Genomic DNA, 25032 nt, shown 5'->3' on the forward strand with positions numbered 1-25032 from the left:
AGTATCTCCCTCTATTCTATCCCAGTATCTCCCTCTATTCTATCCTAATATCTCCCTCTATTCTATCCCAGTATCTGCCTCTATTCTATCCCAGTAACTCCCTCTATTCTATCCCAATATCCCTCCCTCTATTCTATCCCAGTATCCCTCCCTCTATCCTATCCCAGTATCTCCCTCTATTCTAATCCAGTATCCGTCCCTCTATTCTATCCCATAATCCCTCCCTATATTCTCTCCCAGTATCTCCCTCTATTCTATCCCAGTACCTCCCTCTATTCTATCCCAGTATCGCCCACTATTCTATCCCAGTATCTCCCTCTATTCTATCCCAGTATCCCTCCCTCTATTCAATCCCAGTATCCCTCCCTCTATCCTATCCCAGTATCTCCCTCTATTCTAATCCAGTATCCGTCCCTCTATTCTATCCCATAATCCCTCCCTATATTCTCTCCCAGTATCTCCCTCTATTCTATCCCAGTACCTCCCTCTATTCTATCCCAGTATCGCCCACTATTCTATCCCAGTATCTCCCTCTATTCTATCCCAGTATCCCTCCCTCTATTCAATCCCAGTATCCCTCCCTCTATTCTATCCCGGTATGGGCCATACATAACTCCAGTCCCACTAGGTTGTATCAAAAGCACAACAAGGAACTGCAGCGGTTCAAGAAAGCCCACCAGCACCATACTCTCGGGGTAACTCGGTACGGGCAATAAATGTCGGCCTTGCCAGCAACGCCCACATCCTGAGTATCAATTAATTTAAAAAGGCGGCCAGGTTTGTTGCTCCTGATCGCTATCCAGGAGCTCTGGATGTGGAGTGCGTGTTAATCAAGAACTGAACTGGGCTTCGAGAATTCACCGCCTGGTCGACCGGTTCACACGTCAAGAAAAGACACTTGGATGAGATAACTCATGGCAACGGTGGAACCCAACTGCACCCTGAGGTGATGCCGCCAGGACAGGAGGGGAAGAAGAGCGATGTACAAGCTGTCAGGAAAGAGGGTCCCGCTCCGACCTAGAGGCTATATCGGTTTGCCCAGGTCCGCCAATCGGTAATCAACCACCAGGTAGTTTTTGAAATGAATCTCCATTCCGGTCTGGGAAAAGGAGCCCAGCAACAACACAGCCAGAACTGGACATTTGACCACAAGGAGACCTTTGGACCTGTTCCAGGAGTTGGCAGAAACATAGAAACATAGAAAATAGGTGCAGGAGTAGGCCATTCGGTCCCTCGAGCCTGCACCAACATTCAATAAGATCATGGCTGATCATTCACCTCAGTACCCCTTTCCTGCTTTCTCTCCATACCCCTTGATCCCTTTAGCCATAAGGGCCATCTCTAACTCCCTCTTGAATATATCCAATGAACTGGCATCAACAACTCTCTGCGATAGGGAATTCCACAGGTTAACAACTCTCTGAGTGAAGAAGTTTCTCCTCATCTCAGTCCTAAATGGCTTACCCCTTATCCTTAGACTATGTCCCCTGGTTCTGGACTTTCCCAACATCGGGAACATTCTTCCTGCATCTAACCTGTCCAGTCCCGTCAGTATGTTTCTATGAGATTCCCTCTCATTCTTATAAACTCCAGTGAATACAGGCCCAGTCGATCCAGTCTCTCCTCATATGTCAGTCCTGCCATCCCAGGAATCAGTCTGGTGAACCTTTGCTGCACTCCCTCAAGAGCAAGAACGTCCTTCCTCAGAATAGGAGACCAAAACTGAACACAATATTTCAGGTGAGGCCTCACCAAGGCCCTGTACAACTGCAGTAAGACCTCACTGCTCCTATACTCAAATCCCCTAGCTATGAAGGCCAACATACCATTTGCCTTCTTCACCGCCTGCTGTATCTGCATGCCAACTTTCAATGACTGATGTACCATGACACCCAGGTCTTGTTGCACCTCCCCTTTTCCGAATCTGCCGCCATTCAGATAATATTCTGCCCTTGTGTTTTTGCCCCCAAAGTGGATAACCTCACATTTATCTACATTATACTGCATTTGCCCATTCACCTAACCTGTCCAAGTCACCCTGCAGCCTCTTAGCATCCTCCTCGCAGCTCACACCTCCACCCAGCTTAGTGTTATCTGCAAACGTGGAGATATTTCACTCAATTCCTTCATCTAAATCATTAATGTATATTGTAAATAGCTGGAGTCCCAGCACTGAGCCCTGCGGCACCCCACTAGTCACTGCCTGCCATTCTGAGAAGAACCCATTTATCCCAACTCTCTGCTTCCTGTCTGCCAACCAGTTCTCTATCCATATCAATACATTATCCCCAATACCATGTGCTTTAATTTTGCACGCCAATCTCTTGTGTGGGACCTTGTCAAAAGCCTTTTGAAAGTCCAAATACATCACATCCACTGGTTCTCCATTGTCCACTCTACTAGTTACATCCTCAAAAAATTCTAGATTTGTCAAGCATGATTTCTTGTTCATAAATCCATGCTGACTTGGACCGATCCTGTCACTGCTTTCTAATTTCATCTTTAATAATTGATTCCAACATTTTCCACACAACTGATGTCAGGCTAACCGGTCTATAATTACCCGCTTTCTCTCTCCCTCCTTTCTTAAAAGGTGGTGTTACATTAGCTACCCTCCAGTCCATAGGAACTGATCCAGAATCGATAGACTGCTGGAAAATGATCACCAATGCATCCACTATTTCTAGGGCCACTTCCTTAAGTACTCTGGATGCAAACTACCAGATCCTGGGGATTTATCAGCCTTCAATCCCATCAATTTCCCTAACACAATATCCTGACTAATAAAGATTTCCTTCAGTTCCTCCTTCTCACTAGACCCTCTGTCCCCTAGTATTTCCGGAAGGTTATTTGTATCTTCCTTCGTGAAGACACAACCAAAGTATTTGTTCAATTGGTCTGCCATTTCTTTGTTCCCCATTATAAATTCACCTGATTCTGACTGCAAGGGACCTACATTTGTCTTCACTAATCTTTTTCTCTTCACATATCTATAGAAGCTTTTGCAGTCAGTTTTTATGTTCCCAGCAAGCTTCCTCTCATACTCTATTTTCCCCCTCCTAATTAAACCCTTTGTCCTCCTCTGCTGAATTATAAATTTCTCCCAGTCCTCAGGTTTGCTGCTTTTTCTGGCCAATTTATATGCCTCTTTCTTGGATTTAACACTATCCTTAATTTCCCTTGTTAGCCACGGTTGAGCCACCTTCTCCGTTTTATTTTTACTCCAGACAGGGATGTACAATTGTTGAAGTTCATCCATGTGATCGTTAAATGTTTGCCATTCCCTATCCACCATCAACCCTTAAAGTATCATTCGCCAGTCTATTCTAGCCAATTCACGTCTCATACCATCGAAGTTATCTTGCCTTAAGTTCAGGACCCTAGTCTCTGAATTAACTGTGTCACTCTCCACCTTAATAAAGAATTCTACCATATTATGGTCACCCTTTCCCAATAGGCCTCGCACAACAAGATTGTTAATTAGTCCTTTCTCATTGCACATCACCCAGTGCAGAGGAACCAGCCCTCTAGTTGGTTCCTCGACATATTGGTCTAGAAAACCATCCATAATACACTCCAGGAAATCCTCCTCCACCATATTGCTACCAGTTTGGTTAGCCCAATCTATATGTAGATTAAAGTCACCCATGATAACTGCTGTACCTTTATTGCACGCGTCACTAATTTCTTGTTTGATGCTATCCCCCAACCTCACTACTACTGTTTGGTGGTCCGTACACAACTCCCACTAACGTTTTCTGCCCTTTGGTATTCCGCAGCTCTAACCATACAGATTCCACATCATCCAAACTAATGTCCTTCCTTACTATTGCGTTCATTTCCTCCTTAACCAACAACCCTACCCCACCTCCTTTTCCTTTCTGTCTATCCTTCCTGAATGTTGAATACCCCTGGATGTTGAGTTCCCAGCCTTGGTCACCCTGGCCCAGGGTGGGGTCCAACACTGTGCTGAGTCTGTTGCACATGTCCTTTCTCCAGGGCATGTTCAGGGTCGTGCAGGAAGACTGGATCCACGGAAGTAACTCAGCCCTTCAATTCCACTCCTTCCACGGGCCACGGATGGCCGACACGAGCACAGACACCATCGTGATTTCATGGGCTGTTGGAAGCTCCTGTATAAATGCACCTTGGGCTGCAAATGTGGTCTGTTCAACTAGGCCTGTATCTGAAGGAGGAAGGCAGGATGAGGGAACAATAGGTGGGAGCTTGTTGAGCCTTCATCATCATCATCGGCAGTCCCTCGAAATCGAGGAAGACTTGCTTCCACTCTGAATCTGAGATCTCAGGTGACTGTACAGTCCAATACAGGAATTACAATCTCTGTCACAGGTGGGACAGGCAGTGGTTGAAGGAAAGGGTGGGGAGACTGGTTTGCCGCACGCTCCTTCCGCTGTCTGCGCTTGTTTTCTGCATGCTCTCGGCGATGAGACTCGAGGTGCTCACTGCTCTCCTGGATGCTCTTCCTCCACCTAGGGCGATCTTGGGCCAAGGACTCCCAGGCGTTGGTGAGAATGTTGCACTTTATCAAGGAGGCTTTGAGGGGTCCTTGAAATATTTGCTCTGCCCACCTGGGGCTCGCTTGCCGTGTAGGAGTTCCAAGTAGAGCGCTTGCTTTGGGAATCTTGTGTTGGGCATGTGGACAATGTGGCCTGCCCAGCGGAGCTGGTCAAGTGTGGTCAGTGCTTCAATGCTGGCCAGATCGAGAACACTGACGTTGATGCGTCTATCCTCCCAGTGGATTTGTAGGATCTTGCGGAGGCAGTGCTGGTGGTATTTCTCCAGCGCTTTGAGGTGTCTACTGTATATAGTCCACGTCTCTGAGCCATACAGGAGGGTGGGTATCACTACTGCCCCGTAGACCATAAGCTTGGTGCCAGATTTGAGATCCTGGCCTTCAAACACTCTCTTCCTCAGGTGATCGAAGGCTGCGATGGCACACTGGAGGCGGTGTTGAACCTTGTTGTCGATGTCTGCCCTTGCTGACAGTAGGCTCCCGAGGTATGGAAAAAGGTCCACGTTGTCCAGGGCCGCGCTGTGGATCTTGATGACCGGGGTTAATGCTGTGTGGCGGGGTCAGGTTGGTGGAGGACCTTTGTCTTACGGATGTTTAGTGTAGGGCCCATGCTTTTGTAAGCCTCGGTGAAGGTGTTGACGATGGCTTGGAGTTCAGCCTCTGAATGTGCGCAGACGCAAGCATCGTCCGCGTACAATAGTTCGATGACGGGACTATGGAGCGTTCTCCTCCATTTCAGCTGCCCCCAAATGTTTGTCACCATCCTCCACCTGCTCTACGACGACATGCAGGCCATGATCCTGACCAACGGATCCACCACAGACCCAATCCATGTCCGGACCGGGATCAAGCAGGGCTGCATCATCGCGCCAACCCTCTTCTCGATCTTCCTCGCTGCAATGCCCCATTTCACTCTCAGCAAGCTCCCCGCTGGAGTGGAACTAAACTACAGAACTAGTGGGAACCTGTTCAACCTTCGGCATCTCCAGGCCAGGTCCAAGGTTGTCCCATCCTCTGTTGAACTTTCAGAACTGTTAGAGCTATGGTAGCAGTGCGGTTATGTTACTGGGCTAGTAATCCACAGGGTTGGACTAACGATTCAGAGACATGAGTTCAAATCCCACCAAAGTAGCTGGGGAATTCAAATTCAGTTAAATATATTAAAAAAGCTAGTATCAGTGAAACTACTGAAGTGTTGGAAAAACCCATCTGGTTCACTAATGCCCATTAGGGAAGGAAATCTGTGGTCCTTACCTGGTCTGAAACATAGAAAATAGGAGTAGGCCATTTGGCCCTTCGAGCCTGCACCACCATTCAATAAGATCATGGCTGATCATTCAACCTCAGTACCCCATTCCTGCTTTCTCTCCATACCCCTTTAGCCGTAAGGACCACATTTAACTCCCTTTTGAATACATCTAACGAACTGGCCTCAACAACTTTCTGTGGTAGAGAATTCCACAGGTTCACAATTCTCTGAGTGAAGAAGTTTCTCCTCAACTCGGTCCTAAATGGCTTATCCCTTATCCTTAGACTGTGACACCTAGTTCTGGACTTCCCCAACATCGGGAACATTCTTCCTGCATCTAACCTGTCCAATCCCGTCAGAATTTTATATGTTTCTATGATATCCCTCTCATTCTTCTAAATTCCGGTGAATACAGGCCCAGTCGATCCAGTCTTTCTTCATATGTCAGTCCTGCCATCCCGGGAATCAGTCTGGTGCACCTTCGCTGCAGGTCCAGACCCACAGCAATGTGGTTGGCTCTTAACTGCCCTCTGAAATGGCCCAGCGAGACACTCAGTTGTATAAAACCGCTACGACACAGTCGGCACTGTGGGAGTACCTTCGCCACACGGACTGCAGCAGCTCAACAAGGCGGCTCACCACCACCTTGTCACGGGCAATAAATGCTGGCCTTGCCAGCGATGCCCACATCCCAGGAACGAAAAATTACATATGAGCAGGACCTGTCAGCCCCTGGCGCCTGCTATTAGATCGCGGCTGATCTGTATCTTAACTCCATTTACCCGCCTTTCCTTCATATTCCTTGATACCCTTACCCAACAAAATTCTACCCATCTCAGTCTTGAAAATGTCAAGTGACCTCCAGCATTATGGCTCTTTCTTACTCACCAATTACATGCTCACGGATGCTCAGTTTGGGTTCCACCATTTGGGAGGCCATTCAACTCTTTGAGCCTGTTCCGTCTTTCAATAAGATCACGGGTGATCTGTACCTCAACCCCATTTACCCGCCTTCGTTCCATAGCCCTGAAAAAAACCCCTTACCCAACAAAATTCATCCCAGTCTAGAAAATGTCAACTGACCCCCCGCCCCCCCAATCCCCCCCCCTCCCCCCAGACCTCCCCTCCCCCACGGCCTTGCGTCTCTTTCCTGTTCCACGACGAAAGTTAATGTGGTATTTTTTCCGTTAGGTATTGCAACACGTCAGATGAAGCCCCGAATGTAAGGCGGGAGTCTCAGTTGCCTGGGAGAGGGAAGAAGACCCGTCCCTCCCGCTCCCTCCCAGAGCGAGGGCCATCTTTACCTGCTTGTGATCGCCGATCGGGATCAGGTGTTGGCAGGCCGGAGTCAGTGTGGTCAATACCTGGGCCTCCAGCACTTCCGTGGCTTGATGTTCTGTAGCAGCGCCCTGTACTTGCCGGCTCCTGCAAAGAGTGGGTAAAATAGGAGTGATAAGAACCTGGCGCAGGAAGACAATACAGACCGAGTCCACGCATCCTGTCCTCCTAATTTAATCCTTGCAGCCTCAGTATCACGCTGGTGAATCGGCGCGTTACAAAGACTCTTTGATGAGCCTGTTGCGGGGGTCCTTGTTCCAACAGCAACCTGTATTTATATAGAGCTTTAACGTGGTGAAACTTCCCAGGGTGCTTCACAGGAGTATTATGAGATAAAGATTTGACACCGAGCTGCATAAGGAGAAATTGGCGCAGGTTCTCGGTCAAAGAGCTTTGTTTTAAGCAGCGTCTTAAAGGAGGAAAGAGAGGTCGAGAGGTTTAGGGAGGGAGTCCCAGGGCTTGGGGCCCAGGCAACAGAAGGCACGGCCACCGATGGTTGAGTGATTATAATCAGGGGTGCTCAAGAGGGCAGAATTAGAGGAGCGCAGACATCTCGGGGGGGTTGTGGGGCTGGAGGAGATTACAGAGATAGGGAGGGGCGAGGCCTTGGAGGGATTTGTAAACAAGGATGAGAATTTTGAAATCGAGGCATCGCTTAACCGGGAGCCAATGTAGGTCAGCGAGCACAGAGGGTGACGGGTGAGTGGGACTTGGTGCGAGTTAGGACACGGGCAGCTGAGTTTTGGATGACCTTAAGTTTACGCAGGGTAGAATGTGGGAGGCCAGCCAGGTATGCGTTGGAATAGTCAAGTCTAGAGGTAACAAAGGCATGGATGAGGGCTTCAGCAGCGGATGAGCTGAGGCAGGGCGGAGATGGACGATGTTACGGAGGTGGAAATAGACGGTCTTAGTTATGCTGCGGATATGTGGTCGATAGCTCATTTCAGGGTCAAATATGACCAGTATTGCAAATACTGGTTCAGCCTCAGATTAATGCTAGGGAGAGGGATGGAATCAGTGGCCAGGGAACGCAGTTTATGGTGGGGACTGAAAACAATGGCTTCTATCTTCCCAATATTTAATTGTTCATGTTATGTATGTAACTATATAGTACTTGCCACCAGAGGGCGCGACTGTTGGAGTCCTAATGGTCACCTGCACACACACGTGCAGGGCCAGTATAAAAGGTTGGCTGCCATGTTGTTGAGGCACTCTGGAGCTGAAATAAAGACTACGGTCACACTAAGTTTAGCTCACAGTACTCAGCCTCGTGGAGCTCTTCGAAACACAACAGTTCAGAGGGCATGGTGTGAACAGCAGGGATTCATGAGGCTGCACAAGCGGAACAGCCATAGAATCACTCAACCGTAGAATGATACAGCACAGGCAGGCCATTCGGCCCATCGTGCCTGTGCGGGCTCTTGGGATAGGGCTCTCCAATTAGTCCCACTCCCCTGCACTTTCCGCATATGCCGGCTATTTTTACCTCTTCAAGTAGTTGAAGGGCCGAATGGCCTCTGCCTGGCCCATACACTTCTATGATTCTATAATTATCCAATTCCCTTTTGAAAGTTCTCACTGAACCTGCTTCCAGCGCCCTTTTAGGCAGCGCGTTCCAGATCTCCAGAATTTGTTTTTTCCTTCGCGTTACCTCTTGCTCTTTTGCTAATTGCCCTCAGTCTCGTCTTGATGCCCTAAGGCACTATACAAATGCAAGAGTCATAGACTATGGCAGGACCAGCACACAAGGACACAGTAACGATGCACAGTGTAGGGAGGTCAGCTCGAGGCCAGCACACCGACACTTAAATTCAGGGTGATGTCGGAAATTACAGGAGGGCGTGTCGGCCAAGGGGAGCAAGGCCCAGGCAGCACTCTGAAGATGCTGCTTTTGGCAAACCAAGCAGCTGCAGTTCAACCCAACACTCATTAATACGGCGGCATTGTTTCCTAGACACACCCAGAAACCCTGGTTTCAGGAACTTCTACACACTCTACAAAGCTGGTACATTTTGTTGGCACTGGGGCCCATTCTAATTTGCATTGCCTGGCGAACCGGCCTCCAAATGGGGCCATCAGCCTTGCCACTCCGCTGACGTCGGCAATGTGACCGGCAGTCGCCATTTTAGGTCGGGAAAGGTCAGAGCGTGTCCCGTGCAGGCTCCAATCACTCCCACTGGTGACAGAGGAGAGGCCGAGCCAAGCTAAGCTTGTTAGTATTACTGCAGGGCCTGGAGTAGCAGGAGTGCTCCTGTGCGATAGCACACAAACAATTTTCAGCATTGATTGATTCCGCACCCAGGACAGGCCACCCACCGGCCCACCCCACCCCGCTCCCGCGATCGGGACCCCTCCCCTGCCTGAGACAGGGGTGGTCCGATGCTGGTCGGCTTTAACCCAGCAGGTGGAAACGGGAGATTAAACACAAAAATCTAGGACAACAGTCCACTGCAGTTCTCAGGGAGCACAGCACTGTCGGAGGGGCACTACTGAGAGAGCGCCGCACTGTCGGAGGGGCAGTACTGAGGGAGTGCTGCACTGTCAGAGGGGCAGTACTGAGGGAGTGCTGCACTGTCAGAGGGGCAGTACTGAGGGAGTGCTGCACTGTCAGAGGGGCAGTACTGAGGGAGTGCTGCACTGTCGGAGGGGCAGTACTGAGGGAGTGCTGCACTGACGGAGGGACAGTACTGAGGGAGCGCCGCACTGTCGGAGGGACAGTACTGAGGGAGCGCTGCACTGTCAGAGGGGCAGTACTGAGGGAGTGCTGCACTGACGGAGGGACAGTACTGAGGGAGCGCCGCACTGTCGGAGGGACAGTACTGAGGGAGCGCCGCACTGTCGGAGGGACAGTACTGAGGGAGTACTGCACTGTCGGAGGGTCAGTACTGAGGGAGTGCTGCACTGTCAGAGGGGCAGTACTGAGGGAGTGCTGCACTGTCAGAGGGGCAGTACTGAGGGAGCGCCGCACTGTCGGAGGGACAGTACTGAGGGAGTGCTGCACTGTCGGAGGGGGAGTACTGAGAGAGTGCTGCACTGTCGGAGGGGGAGTACTGAGAGAGTGCTGCACTGTCGGAGGGGCAGTACTGAAGGAGTGCTGCACTGTCGGAGGGGCAGTACTGAGGGAGTGCTGCACTGTCGGAGGGACAGTTCTGAGGGAGCGCTGCACTGTCGGAGGGACAGTACTGAGGGAGTGCTGCACTGTCGGAGGGGCAGTACTGAGGGAGTGCCGCACTGTCGGAGGAGCAGTACTGAGGGAGTGCTGCACTGTCGGAGGGACAGTACTGAGGGAGTGCTGCACTGTCGGAGGGGCAGTACTGAGGGAGTGCTGCACTGTCGGAGGGGCAGTACTGAGGGAGCGCTGCACTGTCGGAGGGACAGTACTGAGGGAGTGCTGCACTGTCGGAGGGGCAGTACTGAGGGAGTGCTGCACTGTCGGAGGGGCAGTACTGAGGGAGTGCTGCACTGTCGGAGGGGCAGTACTGAGGGAGTGCTGCACTGTCTTTCAGATTAGAAGTGAAACCGAGGCCCAGTCTGTCCTCTCCATTGGACAGAAAATATTCTGGGGTGCTATTCCAAAGAAGAGCCGGGGAGCTCCCCGTGGGCCATGGGCCAATGTTTATCCTCCAACCTACACCAGTGAAAAACAATGTCTTGGTCACTCATCTCATTGCTGTCTATGGGAGCTTGCTGTGCGCAGATTGGCTGCTATAAAACCAAAGTGGCTACACTTCAAAAGTACTTTGTTAGCTGTGTAGTGCTTTGGGCTGTCCGCAGGGTGTGAAGGTTGCTGTATCTCTCTCGACGCTGTCGGCGATGGTGCTGGTCTTGAGATGGCCATGGCCATGCCATTAGTGTAAACGTCGGTCTGCTCTCGACCTGTGAGTCTGTTAAAGTAATACCTGTTGTCGTCACGCCAACCACCAGGGCCTTTTTAAGGAGCATGAGATCTTCCTCCAGGTTCAGTGCCGACAGGTCCTGGGCCATTTCCTCGTACAAGTCCAGGTTTTCGTTTATAGAAGCTTGGAGTTTCGTTACATAGGCAAGCTTCCATTTCCTGGGTAAACCACAGCTAAGAAGTTATCATCGTCAGTGTGTGTTCAGGTGTTAGCGTCTTCTGATAGACAAGAGGAGAATTTTTATGGCTTATTTTCTTGCAATTGCTTGTGATTATCAAGGGGACAGATGATACTGCTGGAGATCCAGTTGTCCCATCACACACTCCCAGGGCAGGTACAGCACGGGTTAGATACAGAGTAAAGCTCTCTCTACACTGCCCCATCAAACACTCCCAGGGCAGGTACAGCACGGGTTAGATACAGAGTAAAGCTCCCTCTACACTGTCCCATCAAACTCTCCCAGGGCAGGTACAGCATGGGTTAGATACAGAGTAAAGCTCCCTCTACACTGTCCCATCAAACTCTCCCAGGGCAGGTACAGCACGGGTTAGATACAGAGTAAATCTCTCTCTACACTGTCCCATCAAACACTCCCAGGGCAGGTACAGCATGGGTTAGATACAGAGTAAAGCTCCCTCTACACTGTCCCATCAAACACTACCAGGGCAGGTACAGCACGGGTTAGACACAGAGTAAAGCTCCCTCTACACTCTCCCATCAAACACTCCCAGGGCAGATACAGCACGGGTTAGATACAGAGTAAAGCTCCCTCTACACTGTCCCATCAAACACTCCCAGGGCAGGTACAGCACAGGTTAGATACAGAGTAAAGCTCCCTCTACACTATCCCATCAAACACTCCCAGGGCAGGTACAGCATGGGTTAGATACAGAGTAAAGCTCCCTCTACACTGTCCCATCAAACTCTCCCAGGGCAGGTACAGCATGGGTTAGATACAGAGTAAAGCTCCCTCTACACTGTCCCATCAAACACTCACAGGGCAGGTACAGCACGGGTAGATACAGAGTAAAGCTCCCTCTACACTATCCCATCAAACACTCCCAGGGCAGGTACAGCATGGGTTAGATACAGAGTAAAGCTCCCTCTACACTGTCCCATCAAACTCTCCCAGGGCAGGTACAGCATGGGTTAGATACAGAGTAAAGCTCCCTCTACACTGTCCCATCAAACTCTCCCAGGGCAGGTACAGCACGGGTTAGATACAGAGTAAATCTCTCTCTACACTGTCCCATCAAACACTCCCAATGCAGGTACAGCATGGGTTAGATACAGAGTAAAGCTCCCTCTACACTGTCCCATCAAACTCTCCCAGGGCAGGTACAGCGCGGGGTTAGATACAGAGTAAAGCTCCCTCTACACTGTCCCATCAAACACTCCCAAGGCAGGTACAGCATGGGTTAGATACAGAGTAAACCTCCCTCTACACTGTCCCATCAGACACTCCCAGTGCAGGTACAGCACGGGTTAGATACAGAGTAAAGCTCCCTCTACACTGTCCCATCAAACACTCCCAGGGCAGGTACAGGGGGTTAGATACAGAGTAAAGCTCCCTCTACATTGTCCCATTAAACACTCCCAGGGCAGGCACCATCTGTGCACGGCCCCAGTACTGTTTTCAACACACTGGGATTGTTCTGGGGTCTGCAAACCGAGGAGAAAAATCACAGGGACAGTAAAAAAATGATGGTTTTTTAACATTATCTTTGAACACTTTTGGTGCTAGTTATAAAAATATTGGACATGGGAAAAACCGCCGTTTGACAGAGAGTCAAGAATCATCCAATCGGGAAAAAAGTCTGCTCGCTTTCTAATCGCCTCGGGAAGGCGGGGCATTGCGAGACAGACACGTTGGACGGCCAATGGTGGGAGAGTGGGGGTGGGGCGGCTGACGGCCATGTGGCGATACCTCCAGGGACATGTCCAACCACTGTTGCATCCATCAACCTGTCTGCCCTCTCAGGTGGATGTTAAAGATCCCAGGGCACTATATCGAAGACGAGCGGGGAGAGCTCCCTGGGGACCTGGGTCAATATTTATCCCTCAATCAATATCGCAGATTATCTGGTCATTATCACATCGCTGTTTGTGGGAGCTTGCTGTGCGCAAATTGGCTGCTGCTTTTCCCACATTACAACAGTGACCACACTTCAAAAGTCCTTCATTGGCTGTAAAGCGCTTTGATGATCGTGAATGGCGCTATATAAATTCAAGCCTTTCTTTTCTTTTTAACATCAGTTTATCTCCCTGGCGGTAAGGGGCACCTTCAATTACCGCACCTATGTAACTGCAGCAGATTCCCCAGTCAGGCTCGATTTACGTTACCTGGACAGACGCCACCGACTGGCGAGACTTATCTCCCACAAGTTTTTAATGGCCCATCCTTCCTCCTTCCCCATGATGCTTTGATCTGCCAAACATCTCTGAATATCCAAAGTCGCTTATCTGTACAACAACAAAAGAAAGCTGTTTAATCATTTGCAGGCCATATTTCTCACTGATTCACACAGGCCTCTCCGATCTACACAAACCTCACCGATCCTCACAGGCCCCTCCGATCTACACAAACCTCACCGATCCTCACAGGCCCCTCCGATCTACACAAACCTCACCGATCCTCACAGGCCCCTCCCTCCGATCTACACAAACCTCACCGATCCTCACAGGCCCCTCCGATCTACACAAACCTCACCGATCCTCACAGGCCCCTCCGATCTACACAAACCTCACCGATCCTCACAGGCCCCTCCGATCTACACAAACCTCACCGATCCTCACAGGCCCCTCCGATCTACACAAACCTCACCGATCCTCACAGGCCCCTCCGAACTACACAAACCTCACCGATCCTCACAGGCCCCTCCGATCTAAACAAACCTCACCGATCCTCACAGGCCCCTCCGAACTACACAAACCTCACCGATCCTCACAGGCCCCTCCGATCTACAGAAACCTCACCGATCCTCACATGCCCCTCGGAACTACACAAACCTCACCGATCCTCACAGGCCCCTCCGAACTACACAAACCTCACCGATCCACACAGGCCCCTCCGATCTACACAAACCTCACCGATCCTCACAGGCCCCTCCGATCTACACAAACCTCACCGATCCTCACAGGCCCCTCCGAACTACACAAACCTCACCGATCCTCACAGGCCCCTCCGATCTACACAAACCTCACCGATCCTCACAGGCCCCTCCGATCTACACAAACCTCACCGATCCTCACAGGCCCCTCCGATCTACACAAACCTCATGAACCTCACAGGCCCCTCCCTCCGATCTACACAAACCTCACCGATCCTCACAGGCCCCTCCGAATTACACAAACCTCACCGATCCTCACAGGCCCCTCCGAACTATACAAACCTCACCGATCCTCACAGGCCCCTCCGAACTACACAAACCTCACCGATCCTCACAGGACCCTCCGATCTACACAAACCTCACCGATCCTCACAGGCCCCTCCGATCTACACAAACCTCACCGATCCTCACAGGCCCCTCCGATCTACACAAACCTCACCGATCCTCACAGGCCTCTCCGATCTACACAAACCTCACCGATCCTCACAGGCCCCTCCGAACTACACAAACCTCACCGATCCTCACAGGCCCCTCCGATCTACACAAACCTCACCGATCCTCACAGGCCCCTCCGAACTACACAAACCTCACCGATCCTCACAGGCCCCTCCGAACTACACAAACCTCACCGATCCTCACAGGCCTCTCCGATCTACACAAACCTCACCGATCCTCACAGGCCTCTCCGATCTACACAAACCTCACCGATCCTCACTGGCCCCTCCGAACTACACAAACCTCACCGATCCTCACATGCCCCTCGGAACTACACAAACCTCACCGATCCTCACAGGCCCCTCCGAACTACACAAACCTCACCGATCCTCACAGGCCCCCCCGATCTACACAAACCTCACCGATCCTCACAGGCCCCTCCGATCTACACAAACCTCACCGATCCTCACAGGCCCCTCCGAACTACACAAACCTCACCGATCCACACAGGCCTCTCCGATCTACACAAACCTCACCGATCCTCACAGGCCCCTCCGAACTACACAAACCTCACCGATCCTCACAGGCCCCTCCGATCTACACAAACCTCACCGATCCTCACAGGCCCCTCCGATCTACACAAACCTCACCGATCCTCACAGGCCTCTCCGATCTACACAAACCTCACCGATCCTCACAGGCCCCTCCGATCTACACAAACCTCACCGATCCTCACAGGCCCCTCCGATCTACACAAACCTCACCGAACCTCACAGGCCCCTCCGATCTACACAAACCTCACCGATCCACACAGGCCTCTGCGATCTACACAAACCTCACCGATCCTCACAGGCCCCTCCGAACTACACAAACCTCACCGATCCTCACAGGCCCCTCCGATCCACACAAACCTCACCGATCCTCACAGGCCTCTCCGATCTACACAAACCTCACCGATCCTCACAGGCCCCTCCGAACTACACAAACCTCACCGATCCTCACAGGCCCCTCCGATCTACACAAACCTCACCGATCCTCACAGGCCCCTCCGAACTACACAAACCTCACCGATCCTCACAGGCCCCTCCGATCTACACAAACCTCACCGATCCTCACAGGCCCCAGCGAACTACACAAACCTCACCGATCCTCACAGGCCCCAGCGAACTACACAAACCTCACCGATCCTCACAGGCCCCAGCGAACTACACAAACCTCACCGATCCTCACAGGCCCCTCCGAACTACACAAACCTCACCGATCCTCACAGGCCCCTCCCTCCGAACTACACAAACCTCACCGATCCTCACAGGCCCCAGCGAACTACACAAACCTCACCGATCCTCACAGGCCCCAGCGAACTACACAAACCTCACCGATCCTCACAGGCCCCAGCGAACTACACAAACCTCACCGATCCTCACAGGCCCCAGCGAACTACACAAACCTCACCGATCCACACAGGCCCCTCCGATCTACACAAACCTCACCGATCCTCACAGGCCCCTCCGATCTACACAAACCTCACCGATCCTCACAGGCCCCTCCGATCTACACAAACCTCACCGATCCTCACAGGCCCCTCCGATCTACACAAACCTCACCGATCCTCACAGGCCCCTCCCTCCAATCTACACAAACCTCACCGATCCTCACAGGCCCCTCCGAACTACACAAACCTCACCGATCCTCACAGGCCCCTCCCTCCAATCTACACAAACCTCACCGATCCTCACAGGCCCCTCCGAATTACACAAACCTCACCGATCCTCACAGGCCCCTCCGAACTACACAAACCTCACCGATCCACACAGGCCTCTCCGATCTACACAAACCTCACCGATCCTCACAGGCCCCTCCGAACTACACAAACCTCACCGATCCACACAGGCCCCTCCGATCTACACAAACCTCACCGATCCTCACAGGCCCCTCCGATCTACACAAACCTCACCGATCCTCACAGGCCTCTCCGAACTACACAAACCTCACCGATCCTCGCAGGCCCCTCCGAACTACACAAACCTCACCGATCCTCACAGGCCCCTCCGAACTACACAAACCTCACCGATCCTCGCAGGCCCCTCCGAACTACACAAACCTCACCGATCCCCACAGGCCCCTCCGAACTACACAAACCTCACCGATCCTCACAGGCCCCTCCGATCTACACAAACCTCACCGATCCTCACAGGTCCCTCCAATCTACACAAACCTCACCGATCCTCACAGGCCCATCCGAACTACACAAACCTCACCGATCCTCACAGGCCCCTCCGATCTACACAAACCTCACCGATCCTCACAGGCCCCTCCCTCCGATCTACACAAACCTCACCGATACTCAGAGGCTTCTCCGAACTACACAAACCTCACCGATCCTCACAGGCCCCTCCGATCTACACAAACCTCACCGAACCTCACAGGCCCCTCCGATCTACACAAACCTCACCGATCCTCACAGGCCCCTCCGATCTACACAAACCTCACCGATCCTCACAGGCCCCTCCGAACTACACAAACCTCACCGATCCTCACAGGCCCCTCCGAACTACACAAACCTCACCGATCCTCACAGGACCCTCCGATCTACACAAACCTCACCGATCCTCACAGGCCCCTCCCTCCGATCTACACAAACCTCACCGATCCTCACAGGCCCCTTCCTCCGATCTACACAAACCTCACCGATCCTCACAGGCCCCTCCGATCTACACAAACCTCACCGATCCTCACAGGCCCCTCCGATCGACACAAACCTCACCGATCCTCACAGGCCCCTCCGATCTACACAAACCTCACCGATCCTCACAGGCCCCTCCGATCTACACAAACCACACCGATCCTCACAGGCCCCTCCGATCTACACAAACCTCACCGATCCTCACAGGCCCCTCCCTCCGATCTACACAAACCTCACCGATCCTCACAGGACCCTCCGATCTACACAAACCTCACCGATCCTCACAGGCCCCTCCGATCTACACAAACCTCACCGATCCTCACAGGCCCCTCCGATCTACACAAACCTCACCGATCCTCACAGGCCCCTCCGATCTACACAAACCTCACCGATCCTCACAGGCCCCTCCGAACTACACAAACCTCACCGATCCTCACAGGCCCCTCCGATCTACACAAACCTCACCGATCCTCACAGGCCCCTCCGAACTACACAAACCTCACCGATCCTCACAGGCCTCTCCGATCTACACAAACCTCACCGATCCTCACAGGCCCCTCCGATCTACACAAACCTCACCGATCCTCACAGGCCCCTCCGAACTACACAAACCTCACCGATCCTCACAGGCCCCTCCGAACTACACAAACCTCACCGATCCTCACAGGCCCCTCCGAACTACACAAACCTCACCGATCCTCACAGGCCCCTCCGATCTACACAAACCTCACCGATCCTTACAGGCCCCTCCGAACTACACAAACCTCACCGATCCTCACAGGCCCCTCCGATCTACACAAACCTCACCGATCCTCACAGGCCCCTCCCTCCGAACTACACAAACCTCACCGATCCTCACAGGCCCCTCCGAACTACACAAACCTCACCGATCCTCACAGGCTTCTCCGATCTACAAAAACCTCACCGATCCTCACAGGCCCCTCCGAACTATACAAACCTCACCGATCCTCACAGGCCTCTCCGATCTACACAAACCTCACCGATCCTCACAGGCCCCTCCGATCTACACAAACCTCACCGATCCTCACAGGCCCCTCCGATCTACACAAACCTCACCGATCCTCACAGGCCCCTCCGAACTACACAAACCTCACCGATCCTCACAGGCCCCTCCGATCTACACAAACCTCACCGATCCTCACAGGCCCCTCCGATCTACACAAACCTCACCGATCCTCACAGGCTTCTCCGATCTACACAAACCTCACCGATCCTCACAGGCCCCTCCGATCTACACAAACCTCACCGATCCTCACAGGCCCCTCCCTCCGATCTACACAAACCTCACCGATCCTCACAGGCCCCTCCCTCCGATCTACACAAACCTCACCGATCCGCACAGGCTTCTCCGAACTACACAAACCTCACCGATCCTCACAGGCCCCTCCCTCCGATCTACACAAACCTCACCGATCCTCACAGGCCCCTCCGATCTACACAAACCTCACCGAACCTCACAGGCCCCTCCGATCTACACAAACCTCACCGATCCTCACAGGCCCCTCCGATCTACACAAACCTCACCGATCCTCACAGGCCCCTCCGATCTACACAAACCTCACTGATCCTCACAGGCCCCTCCGATCTGCACAAACCTCACCGATCCTCACAGGCCCCTCCGATCTACACAAACCTCACCGATCCTCACAGGCCCCTCCGATCTACACAAACCTCACCGATCCTCACAGGCCCCTCCGAACTACACAAACCTCACCGATCCTCACAGGCCCCTCCCTCCGATCTACACAAACCTCACCGATCCTCACAGGCCCCTCCGAACTACACAAACCTCACCGATCCTCACAGGCCCCTCCGAACTACACAAACCTCACCGATCCTCACAGGCCCCTCCGAACTACACAAACCTCACCGATCCTCACAGGCCCCTCCGATCTACACAAACCTCACCGATCCTCACAGGCCCCTCCGATCTACACAAACCTCACCGATCCTCACAGGCCCCTCCGATCTACACAAACCTCACCGATCCCCACAGGCCCCTCCGATCTACACAAACCTCACCGATCCTCACAGGCCCCTCCGATCTACACAAACCTCACCGATCCTCACAGGCCCCTCCGATCTACACAAACCTCACCGATCCTCACAGGCCCCTCCGAACTACACAAACCTCACCGATCCTCACAGGCCCCTCCGATCTACACAAACCTCACCGATCCTCACAGGCCCCTCCGATCTACACAAACCTCACCGATCCTCACAGGCCCCTCCGATCTACACAAACCTCACCGATCCTCACAGGCCCCTCCCTCCGATCTACACAAACCTCACCGATCCTCACAGGCCCCTCCGAACTACACAAACCTCACCGATCCTCACAGGCTCCTCCGAACTACACAAACCTCACAGATCCTCACAGGCCCCTCCCTCCGATCTACACAAACCTCACCGATCTTCACAGGCCCCTCCGATCTACACAAACCTCACCGATCCTCACAGGCCCCTCCGAACTACACAAACCTCACCGATCCTCACAGGCCCCTCCCTCCGATCTACACAAACCTCACCGATCTTCACAGGCCCCTCCGATCTACACAAACCTCACAGATCCTCACAGGCCCCTCCGATCTACACAAACCTCACCGATCCTCACAGGCCCCTCCGAACTACACAAACCTCACCGATCCTCACAGGCCTCTCCGAACTACACAAACCTCACCGATCCTCACAGGCCCCTCCGATCTACACAAACCTCACCGACCCTCACAGGCCCCTCCGAACTACACAAACCTCACCGATCCTCACAGGCCCCTCCGATCTACACAAACCTCACCGACCCTCACAGGCCCCTCCGATCTACACAAACCTCACCGATCCTCACAGGCCCCTCCGAACTACACAAACCTCACCGATCCTCACAGGTCCCCCCGAACTACACAAACCTCACCGATCCTCACAGGCCCCTCCGATCTACACAAACCTCACCGATCCTCACAGGCCCCTCCGATCTACACAAACCTCACCGATCCTCACAGGACCCTCCGAACTACACAAACCTCACCGATCCTCACAGGCCCCTCCGATCTACACAAACCTCACCGATCCTCACAGGACCCTCCGAACTACACAAACCTCACCGATCCTCACAGGCCCCTCCGATCTACACAAACCTCACAGGCTCCTCCGAACTACACAAACCTCACAGATCCTCACAGGACCCTCCCTCCGATCTACACAAACCTCACCGATCCTCACAGGCCCCTCCGATCTACACAAACCTCACCGATCCTCACAGGACCCTCCGAACTACAGAAACCTCACCGATCCTCACAGGCCCCTCCGAACTACACAAATCTCACCGATCCTCACAGGCCCCTCCGATCTACACAAACCTCACCGATCCTCACAGGCCTCTCCGATCTACACAAACCTCACCGATCCTCACAGGCCCCTCCGATCTACACAAACCTCACCGATCCTTACAGGCCTCTCCGATCTACACAAACCTCACCGATCCTCACAGGCCCCTCCGAACTACACAAACCTCACCGATCCTCACAGGCCCCTCCGAACTACACAAACCTCACCGATCCTCACAGGCCCCTCCGAACTACACAAACCTCACCGATCCTCACAGGCCCCTCCGAACTACACAAACCTCACCGATCCTCACAGGCCCCTCCGATCTACACAAACCTCACCGATCCCCACAGGCCCCTCCGAACTACACAAACCTCACCGATCCTCACAGGCCCCTCCGATCTACACAAACCTCACCGATCCTCACAGGCCCCTCCGATCTACACAAACCTCACCGATCCTCACAGGCCCCTCCGATCTACACAAACCTCACCGATCCTCAGGCCCCTCCGATCGACACAAACCTCACCGATCCGCACAGGCCCCTCCGATCTACACAAACCTCACCGATCCTCACAGGCCCCTCCGAACTACACAAACCTCACCGATCCGCACAGGCCCCTCCGAACTACACAAACCTCACCGATCCTCACAGGCCCCTCCGATCTACACAAACCTCACCGATCCGCACAGGCCCCTCCGATCTACACAAACCTCACCGATCCTCACAGGCCCCTCCGAACTACACAAACCTCACCGATCCGCACAGGCCCCTCCGAACTACACAAACCTCACCGATCCTCACAGGCCCCTCCCTCCGATCTACACAAACCTCACCGATCCTCACAGGCCCCTCCCTCCGAACTACACAAACCTCACCGATCCCCACAGGCCCCTCCGAACTACACAAACCTCACCGATCCTCACAGGTCCCTCCAATCTACACAAACCTCACCGATCCTCACAGGCCTCTCCGATCTACACAAACATCACCGATCCTCACAGGCCCCTCCGAACTACACAAACCTCACCGATCCTCACAGGCCCCTCCGAACTACACAACCCTCACCGATCCTCACAGGCCCCTCCGATCTACACAAACCTCAATGATCCTCACAGATCCCTCCCTCCGATCTACACAAACCTCACCGATCCGCACAGGCCCCTCTGAACTACACAAACCTCACCGATCCTCACAGGCCCCTCCCTCCGATCTACACAAACCTCACCGATCCTCACAGGCCCCTCTGAACTACACAAACCTCACCGATCCTCACAGGCCCCTCCGATCTACACAAACCTCAATGATCCTCACAGATCCCTCCGATCTACACAAACCTCACCGATCCTCACAGGCCCCTCCGATCTACACAAACCTCACCGATCCTCACAGGCCCCTCCGAACTACACGAACCTCACCGATCCTCACAGGCCCCTCCGAAATACACAAACCTCACCGATCCACACAGACCCCTCCGAACTACACAAACCTCACCGATCCTCACAGGCCCCTCCGAACTACACAAACCTCACCGATCCTCACAGGCCCCTCCGATCTACACAAACCTCACCGATCCTCACAGGCTTCTCCGATCTACACAAACCTCACCGATCCTCACAGGCCCCTCCGAACTACACAAACCTCACCGATCCTCACAGGCCCCTCCGAACTGCACAAACCTCACCGATCCTCACAGGCCCCTCCGATCTACACAAACCTCACCGATCCTCACAGGCCCCTCCGAACTGCACAAACCTCACCGATCCTCACAGGCCCCTCCGATCTACACAAACCTCACCGATCCTCACAGGCCCCTCCGAACTACACAAACCTCACCGATCCTCACAGGCCCCTCCGAACTGCACAAACCTCACCGATCCTCACAGGCCCCTCCGATCTACACAAACCTCACCGATCCTCACAGGCCCCTCCGATCTACACAAACCTCACCGATCCTCACAGGCCCCTCCGAACTACACAAACCTCACCGATCCTCACAGGCCCCTCCGATCTACACAAACCTCACCGATCCTCACAGGCTTCTCCGATCTCCACAAACCTCACCGATCCTCACAGGCCCCTCCGAACTACACAAACCTCACCGATCCTCAAAGGCCCCTCCGATCTACACAAACCTCAATGATCCTCACAGGCCCCTCCGAACTACACAAACCTCACCGATCCTCACAGGCCCCTCCGATCTACACAAACCTCACCGATCCTCACAGGCCCCTCCGATCTACAGAAACCTCACCGATCCTCACAGGCCCCTCCGATCTACACAAACCTCACCGATCCTCACAGGCCCCTCCGAACTACACAAACCTCACCGATCCTCACAGGCCCCTCCGAACTACACAAACCTCAATGATCCTCACAGGCCCCTCCGAACTACACAAACCTCACCGATCCTCACAGGCCTCTCCGATCTACACAAACCTCACCGATCCTCACAGGCCCCTCCGAACTACACAAACCTCACCGATCCTCACAGGCCTCTCCGATCTACACAAACCTCACCGATCCTCACAGGCCCCTCCGATCTACACAAACCTCACCGATCCTCACAGGCCCCTCCGAACTACACAAACCTCACCGATCCTCACAGGCCCCTCCGAACTACACAAACCTCACCGATCCTCACAGGCCCCTCCGATCTACACAAACCTCACCGATCCTCACAGGCCCCTCCGAACTACACAAACCTCACCGATCCTCACAGGCCCCTCCGAACTACACAAACCTCACCGATCCTCACAGGCCCCTCCGATCTACACAAACCTCAGTGATCCTCACAGGCCCCTCCGAACTACACAAACCTCAGTGATCTTCACAGGCCCCTCCGAACTACACAAACCTCACCGATCCTCACAGGCCCCTCCGAACTACACAAACCTCACCGATCCTCACAGGCCCCTCCGATCTACACAAACCTCACCGATCCTCACAGGCCCCTCCGATCTACACAAACCTCACCGATCCTCACAGGCCCCTCCGATCTACACAAACCTCACCCATCCTCACAGGCCCCTCCCTCCGATCTACACAAACCTCACCGATCCACACAGGCCCCTCCGATCTACACAAACCTCACCGATCCTCGCAGGCCCCTCCGATCTACACAAACCTCACCGATCCACACAGGCCCCTCCGATCTACACAAACCTCACCGATCCTCACAAGCCCCTCCGAACTACACAAACCTCACCGATCCTCACAGGACCCTCCGAACTACACAACCCTCACCGATCCTCACAGGCCCCTCCGATCTACACAAACCTCACCGATCCTCACAGGCCCCTCCGATCTACACAAACCTCACCGATCCTCACAGGCCCCTCCGATCTACACAAACCTCACCGATCCTCACAGGCCCCTCCGAACGACACAAACCTCACCGATCCTCACAGGCCCCTCCGATCTACACAAACCTCACCGATCCTCACAGGCCCCTCCCTCCGATCTACACAAACCTCACCGATCCTCACAGGCCCCTCTGAACTACACAAACCTCACCGATCCTCACAGGCCCCTCCCTCCGAAATACACAAACCTCACCGATCCTCACAGGCCCCTCCCTCCGATCTACACAAACCTCACCGATCCTCACAGGCCCCTCTGAACTACACAAACCTCACCGATCCTCACAGGCCCCTCCCTCCGAAATACACAAACCTCACCGATCCTCACAGGCCCCTCCGATCTACACAAACCTCACCGATCCTCACAGGCCCCTCCCTCCGATCTACACAAACTTCACCGATCCTCACAGGCCCCTCTGAGCTACACAAACCTCACCGATCCTCACAGGCCCCTCCGATCTACACAAACCTCACCGATCCTCACAGGCCCCTCCGATCTACACAAACCTCACCGATCCTCACAGGCCCCTCCGATCTACACAAACCTCACCGATCCTCACAGGCCTCTCCGATCTACACAAACCTCACCGATCCTCACAGGCCCCTCCGAACTACACAAACCTCACAGGCCCCTCCGATCTACACAAACCTCACCGATCCTCACAGGCCTCTCCGATCTACACAAACCTCACCGATCCTCACAGACCCCTCCGAACTACACAAACCTCACCGATCCTCACAGGCCCCTCCGAAATACACAAACCTCACCGATCCTCACAGGCCTCTCCGATCTACACAAACCTCACCGATCCTCACAGACCCCTCCGAACTACACAAACCTCACCGATCCTCACAGGCCCCTCCGAAATACACAAACCTCACCGATCCACACAGACCCCTCCGATCTACACAAACCTCACCGATCCTCACAGGTCCCTCCAATCTACACAAACCTCACCGATCCTCACAGGTCCCTCCAATCTACACAAACCTCACCGATCCTCACAGGCCCCTCCGAACTACACAAACCTCACCGATCCTCACAGGCCCCTCCGAACTACACAAACCTCACCGATCCTCAC

General features: G+C 53.4%; 1 pseudogene; it reads right to left on the reverse strand.

The window, feature by feature from the left end:
- Positions 1 to 25032, reverse strand: part of LOC139250522 (NFX1-type zinc finger-containing protein 1-like) — a 533603-nt pseudogene that overhangs the window by 63814 nt on the left and 444757 nt on the right.

Source organism: Pristiophorus japonicus, unplaced genomic scaffold (genome assembly GCF_044704955.1).
Source record: "Pristiophorus japonicus isolate sPriJap1 unplaced genomic scaffold, sPriJap1.hap1 HAP1_SCAFFOLD_385, whole genome shotgun sequence".
NCBI classification, from domain to species: Eukaryota; Metazoa; Chordata; class Chondrichthyes; family Pristiophoridae; genus Pristiophorus; species Pristiophorus japonicus.